This window comes from Artemia sp. Qi Xiang Cuo, chromosome 20, assembly GCF_049724085.1.
Source record: "Artemia sp. Qi Xiang Cuo chromosome 20, ASM4972408v1, whole genome shotgun sequence".
Taxonomy (NCBI): Eukaryota; Metazoa; Arthropoda; class Branchiopoda; order Anostraca; family Artemiidae; genus Artemia; species Artemia sp. Qi Xiang Cuo.
Genome location: NC_142813.1, coordinates 14756929 through 14763478, shown reverse-complemented (window position 1 = coordinate 14763478; position 6550 = coordinate 14756929).

The following is a 6550-nucleotide window of genomic DNA, read 5'->3' as shown; positions in this document are numbered from 1 at the left end:
GGTCAGCATGTCTATTTATGGGAACAAGCATGGGGAGATGCTGGAGAGGGTGGGAACAAGAAGCAAAATTTTTAGTCCTCTAATTATAGAGATTGGGAATCTTGTTCATGCTCAGATCCCTACAAGATGTGATATAACCACTATATGTGAAATACATTTTTTGGTTTGTTTTGATTTGGAATGTTTATATTTCAATATTGGCATCAGATTTGTAATCAGCAAGCTAGAAAATTATCAAGAATCAATTCTCGTTGAAATCAAACACCATTGCAAATATGCACCAAGTTTGTCTTGATTTTGGCCAGTCAAACTGCAGTCTTCAAATATTTAAAATTTATCTGAGGATTATAAAAAAAACTCATACATCTATATTATTTTTTGACAACCAAAACAAATCATACCATATCTATATTTGGTAATAGCTAAATCTAGAGAGCACTTCTTGGGAAGGTGTTATGAGCATAGATGATGCTAATAGAGGATTCGAGAAATTCCATAGTATTTTTGTGAGTACACATAAGGACTGTTGCTGTCAAAAGTGTACAAAAACCCCTGGGCAGAAAAATCAACCTATCAGCCCTTGTATTAGTAACGGACTGCTCCAGTCTATTAATAAGAAAATAAACTTACAACTGATCACATAAATGACCCATACATAGCAACGCTTGAGAAAGAGAATTATAATAAATTTCTTTGATCAATTCTACAAAAAAGTCAAGAGAGATTATCTTAATGAGAAGATTGATGAAAGTGGAAATAACTCTCGGAAAATACGGAACGTTGTAAACTCCATACTGCGCCCCTGCAGCCCTCCCCCTGAGCTTCTATTGCAATTATCTGTTAAGGGGGAAACTGTAACAGGACAAGAAAATATTGTAAATGCATTGGGGACATTTTTGCAAAGGTTGGAAAAAAAAAACAGGAGATTCGATTGAAAAGCCCAGAAAGAGTTTTAAAAATTACCTTGGTCCAGCACGCTTCAAGTCATTAGCACCCGTACCTATCTCTCCATCTGACATCCTGTTAATTATACGAAATCTGCGAGGCAATTTGGCTTCTAGGTTTGACCGAGTACACACAAAAGTTTTAAAAGCAGTTGCCCTGTCTATCATTGAGTCCCTTACTTACTTAATAAATTTGTCGTTACAAAAGGGTACTTTCCCAGAATTACTAAAGAAAGCTAGAATAATTCCGCTGTACTAAGGAGGTTCTCGACTTGACCCAGCTAATTACAGACCTATTTCTATTCTTTCAGTATTTTCAAAAGTTTTTGAAAACCTATGCAGCAGCAGCTACTCCTGTTTCTGGAAAAGAAAGGGCTTCTTAATAATCGCCAGTTTGGGTTCAGACCAGGGCACTCCACTCAAGATGCACTAACAGCTTTAAGTTTGTGGATAAACAAAGCTCTTGACTCTGGCATACTACCTGCAGTAGTTCTGCTTGATATCAGAAAAGCATTTCATAGTATGTACAACTCAATTCTCCTCGGGAAACTGGAACACACAGGAATACGAGGCGAAGCTCTGGATTGTTTATGATTTTATCTTAGGGACCACAGGATTTATATGGGAGATGATCCAAGGAACGATGTACTCGTCAACTGTGGTGTCCTCCAAGGCTTAATATTAGGCCCACTTCTATTCCTGCTGCACGTTAACGATCTAAGTCGAGTGCTGCACACAATAATCTTTGCTGCTTGGTTCCATGCTACAATGGAGACTATTTTCAATCCAAAGATGATGACAATGAGCTTGTGGCCTTTGCTGATGATTCGATGCTTGGCTGTTGTGAAAAGGATAAGACACTGCTCATATACAAGCTGAGGGATGTTCTGGAGGAGACATATTTCTGGAGGGATGCTAACCGACTAGTCATTAACGTTAATAAATCTTGGGTTTTATTTTTTTCCCGGATCGGAGGTGTCCATCCAGAGATATATGGTATCCAAACTTCCAGAGGTCTAATTAGTCAGCCAGAAAAGCGCTTCAACAAATACCTGGGAATCCTCCTTGATGAGAAACTGTCGTTCCTGTATCACATCCAAGCAATAGAGCTGAAGCTATCCCAGAATCTTAGAATAATAAAAAACTGAAGCCCAGCTTGCCATAGAAAACACTTGTCCCTCTATACAACGCCCTCATAAAGCCCCATTTACTGTACTGTGCAATGATCTGGTTGTCAACTTTCAATTCTCATATGCAAAAACTGAATTCGATTCGTAGACAATGTCTTATATCATAGGCAGCGCAATAGCGCTGCCTAAGTAAAGAACGGTGTTGAAACAATTTATTATTTATTTTTTGGTTTCTTGGTCTTAGTCCAGGGCACTTCGTATCGAAGGAGTTGTCGTAGAAACTGCAAAAAGGGCTCATTTGATTAAATTGGAGGGGCTTATGTTCTTTTTAATAGTCAAAAATGATTGGAAGGCAACTCCAAATTTTAAGATAGCCATTTTGTACAGCGTAGTTTATTTTCAGATAGAAATTGATATTTTTGAGGAGAACACACCCCCACACCCCTCAGGGCAAGGGTTGTAAGTTGTGCCCTGATGGCATATAAGGTTTTTATAGAAAGCGTTGTCGTAGAAACTTGAAAAAAGGCTCCTTCGATTGGAAATTCAAAGGGCTATTACCCTTTTTAATAGTCGAAAGTGTTTGGAGGGCAACTAACCCCCTTCTCGCGCCCATCATTTCCCCAAACACATACAATCAAAATTTCGAAATAGCCCTTTTGTTCACAATATTTAAAAGTTCTGGAAATTAGTTCTTTGAGGATGACAATCCCCCACCCCCTCAGCCCGCAGGGCAAGGGCTATAAGTTATGCCCTGGGGTTATATAAGGTTTTTTGTAGAAAGTGTTGTCGTAGAAACTTCAAAAAGGGCTCATTTGATTGTAAATTGAAATGGCTAGTGACTTTTTTATAGTCGAAAATGATTGGAAGGCAACTAAAACCCCTTCCACACCCACCATTTATTCAAACCCATCCAATTATAATTTTGAGATAGCCATCTTGTTCAAAGTAGTTGAAAGGTCAAAAAATTTATGTCAAAGAGAATGATACTCCCCCACAGCCCTCAGGGCAAGGGTTGTAAGTTATGCCCTAGGGACATATAAGATTTTTTATCAAAAGCTTTGTCATAGAAACTGGAAAAAGGGCTCATTTGATTGGAAATTCAAAGGGCTAGTGTCCTTTTTAATAGTCGAAAGTGATTTGAGGGCAACTAGAGGAAGTCCGATCAAATACTGAGAATAGATTCGTTATCATTTTCAATTCGGGTAAACAACTTGATTCAATAGCGTCCTAGTAGGAGATATCGGTTGTGGCTGATAGAGGGGCCAACATTCTAGTAATTGATCTTTTTTGTTTATTCTATTTAATAATTTTGTCGGCTTATTTCCGTATATTTTTACTGCTACCAGACATTTAGCGGTTACCTTAAGATTGGCTGTACCCACCCCCCTCTCACGCCACCATTTCCCCAAACGCATCCAATCAAAGTTTTTAGATAGCCATTTTCTTCAACGTAGTTAAAAGTTTTAGAAATTAGGTCTTTGAGGATGAAAAACCCCTCAGAGCCCCCCGGGTAAGGGTTGTAAGTTATGCCCTGTGGGCTTATAAGGTTTTAAAGATAGTGATGCTGTAGAAACTTCAAAAAGGGCTTATTCGATTGGAAATTAGAAGGGAATGTGCCCTGTTTAATAGTCAAAAGTGATTGGAGGATAACTAACACCCCTGTCACACCCACCATTTCCCCAAACACATTCAATCAAAATTTTGAGATAGCCATTTTGTTTGATGTGGTTAAAAAGTCTGGAAATTATATATTTTTGAGGAAAGCAATCCCCTAGAGCCCTCAGGGCAAGGGTTGTAATTTATTCCCTGGGGGCATATAAGGTTGTTCTTATAGAAAGTATTGCCGTAGAAACTTCAAAAAGGAATCATTCGATTTGAAATTGAAATGGCTAGTGCCTTTTTAATAGTCGAAAGTGACACCCCTCTCACACCCTCTATTTCCCTAAACACATCCAATCAAAGTTTTGAGATAGCCATTTTTTCAATTTATTTCAAAAGTCCGAAAATAATGTCTTTCAGGATGACAACCCCCTTACAGCCCTCAGGTCAAGGGTTGTAAGGTATGCCCTGGGGCATATAAGGTTTTATAGAAAGCATTGTCGTAGAGACTTCAAAAAGGGCTAATTTAACTAGAAATTGAATGGACCGGTGTCCTTTTCAATAGTTGGAATAATCGGAGGGCAGCAAAACCCCCTCTCACGCCCACCATTTCCCTAAACACATCCAATGAAAATTTCGAGATAGTAATTTTCTTCAACATAGTTGAAAGTTCTAGAAATTAGGTCTTTGAGGATGACAACCCCCTCCCCTCCCTATCCCTCAGGGAAAGGGTTATAAGTTTTGCATTGGGGCATATAAGTTTTTATTGAAAGTGTTGCCGTATAAACTTTAAAAGGGCTCATTCGATTGAAAATTGAAAGGTCTAGTGCCTTGTTTAATCGTTGAAAGTGATTGGAGAGCAACTAACGCCCCTCTCACGCCCATCAGTTCCCCAAACACATCCAATCAAAATTTTGAGATAGCTATTTTGTTAAACGTAGTTGAAAGTTCTGGAAATTAGGTGTTTGAAGAGGACAAACCCCCCACAGCCCTCAGGGCAAAGGTTGTAATTAATGCTCTGGATGCATATAAGGTTTTTATAGAAAGTATTGTCGTAGAAACTGCAACAAGGGCTCATTCGATTGTAAATTGAGAAGGCTAGTGCCCTTTTTAATAGTCGAAAGTTATTGGAAGGCTTGGCATTTTGTAGTAAAGACCGATATGGGTACAGTGTATTATTCGATTGAAAATGTATATCGAAAAGGGCTTATTCGACTGAAAATAGAATGGGCTAATGCCCTTTTTAAAGGTCGAAAGTGATTGGAGGGTAACTAGTCCCCCTCTCACGCCTCCCCCCCCCATTTGCCCATTATGTTTAAAAACTAAATTTTGCCTTAAGATTAAATCAAAATGCACTGTGTTAATGCTAATTCCCAATAAGGCATCTCAGCAGTATCCCAAGAACGACTGAGGGTACTATGTTCAAACTTTTGGGGCTACTTCTGCTCTTAAAATTAAACCAAAGCAAATTAGCGTAAGTGTATCCAAGATATCAAAGAAAGTAAACAGATTTTTTTTTACAAATGGTATCAAGTTTTCTATCTCAGGTCAACTAAAGGAGGTATGAAACTAAATTAAATTCTACTATTTGTGTCCGGATTTTTAAAAGGGTGTATGTTGTTAAAAATTGCTGAAAATTTTTCTCCAGCATACAAATAGCAGGCCCAACTATAAAGACTTAAAAAAAAAGATTTAAAGAATTTGAAAAATCCAGGCAACTGATCAGAGGCCGAATGGTGTCTGGTCGACGCTACGGGGCACCTAGTGCATTTGCTCCGCATTTTGGAGGAAGAAGAGTACAAGACTGTAGATAAGCTGGAATAAAACTAAAATTATCTTCTTCTCACAAGGTCAGCGTTGCAATAATCTCCGGCCACAACTACCTTGAAAAGAGTCCTTTAGTTGATATTTCTTTGCTCAATCATTGCGCCTAACGGCCTTATCCTCCCTAAACTTAAGAAAAACTGTTCAAAACCATCAGTGTCATAGGATGGTTAAACCATTATTTTTAGAGGAAACCTCTCATCCATTTTGTTCATCCATGAATCTACAATGTTCAACAGAGCCGGGAATTGCCTAGCCAGAGTAGCAGCAATTGGAATAATTGACATTTTGAAAACAAAACGTCTTTGAAAGTTTGAAGATAGGCTCAACTTCCTATGCAACGGGGAATGACTGCGGACAACCAAACAGACTCTTTTAGTGAGCCAAGCAGTTCGATGCATACACATTATGATGGTCTGCAGGGGCGGATCCAGGATTTTTTTAGGGCGGGGGGCGCAAAATAGGTTAAATTTTGCATAATATAGGTATCATGCGTAATAATGTGTTTTGCGTAATATGTTAATAGGTAAGTTATTACTAAGTAAATATTAATACTTATTATTAATATTTACCTAAAAAATAATATAGCCTTCCCGTTACGCTCTGTTCTTCAGAAGTCAAAGGGAGTGTTAGTTCTACTCCCTCTTCGCTATAGTTTCTCCTTGTTTTAAGCTTGCCTTTGTTATTTATTCTAATTTCTGTTCGTTTTGGGTTTCATCAAACATTTCGTGGTAACGAACTGTAAGTAAAGAGCGACCCGGCTCAATAGTAACCGAAACTCTATAAAACGGAATTTTGATACCAATAGATACATCAGAAGAATCAGATTTTTATGCTGGTTTCAAATATATAAGCTTCATCAAGTTTAGTCTTACACACCTGAGAAAATTTGCCTTATTTTCAAAAAAGGGGAAAACAACCCCTAAAAGTCATAGAACTCTAATGAAAATCACACCATCAGATTCAGCGTATCAGAAAACCCTACTGTAAAAGTTTCAAGCTCCTATCTGCAAAAAATGTGGAATTTTTTATTTTTTGCCAGAAGAAAGATCA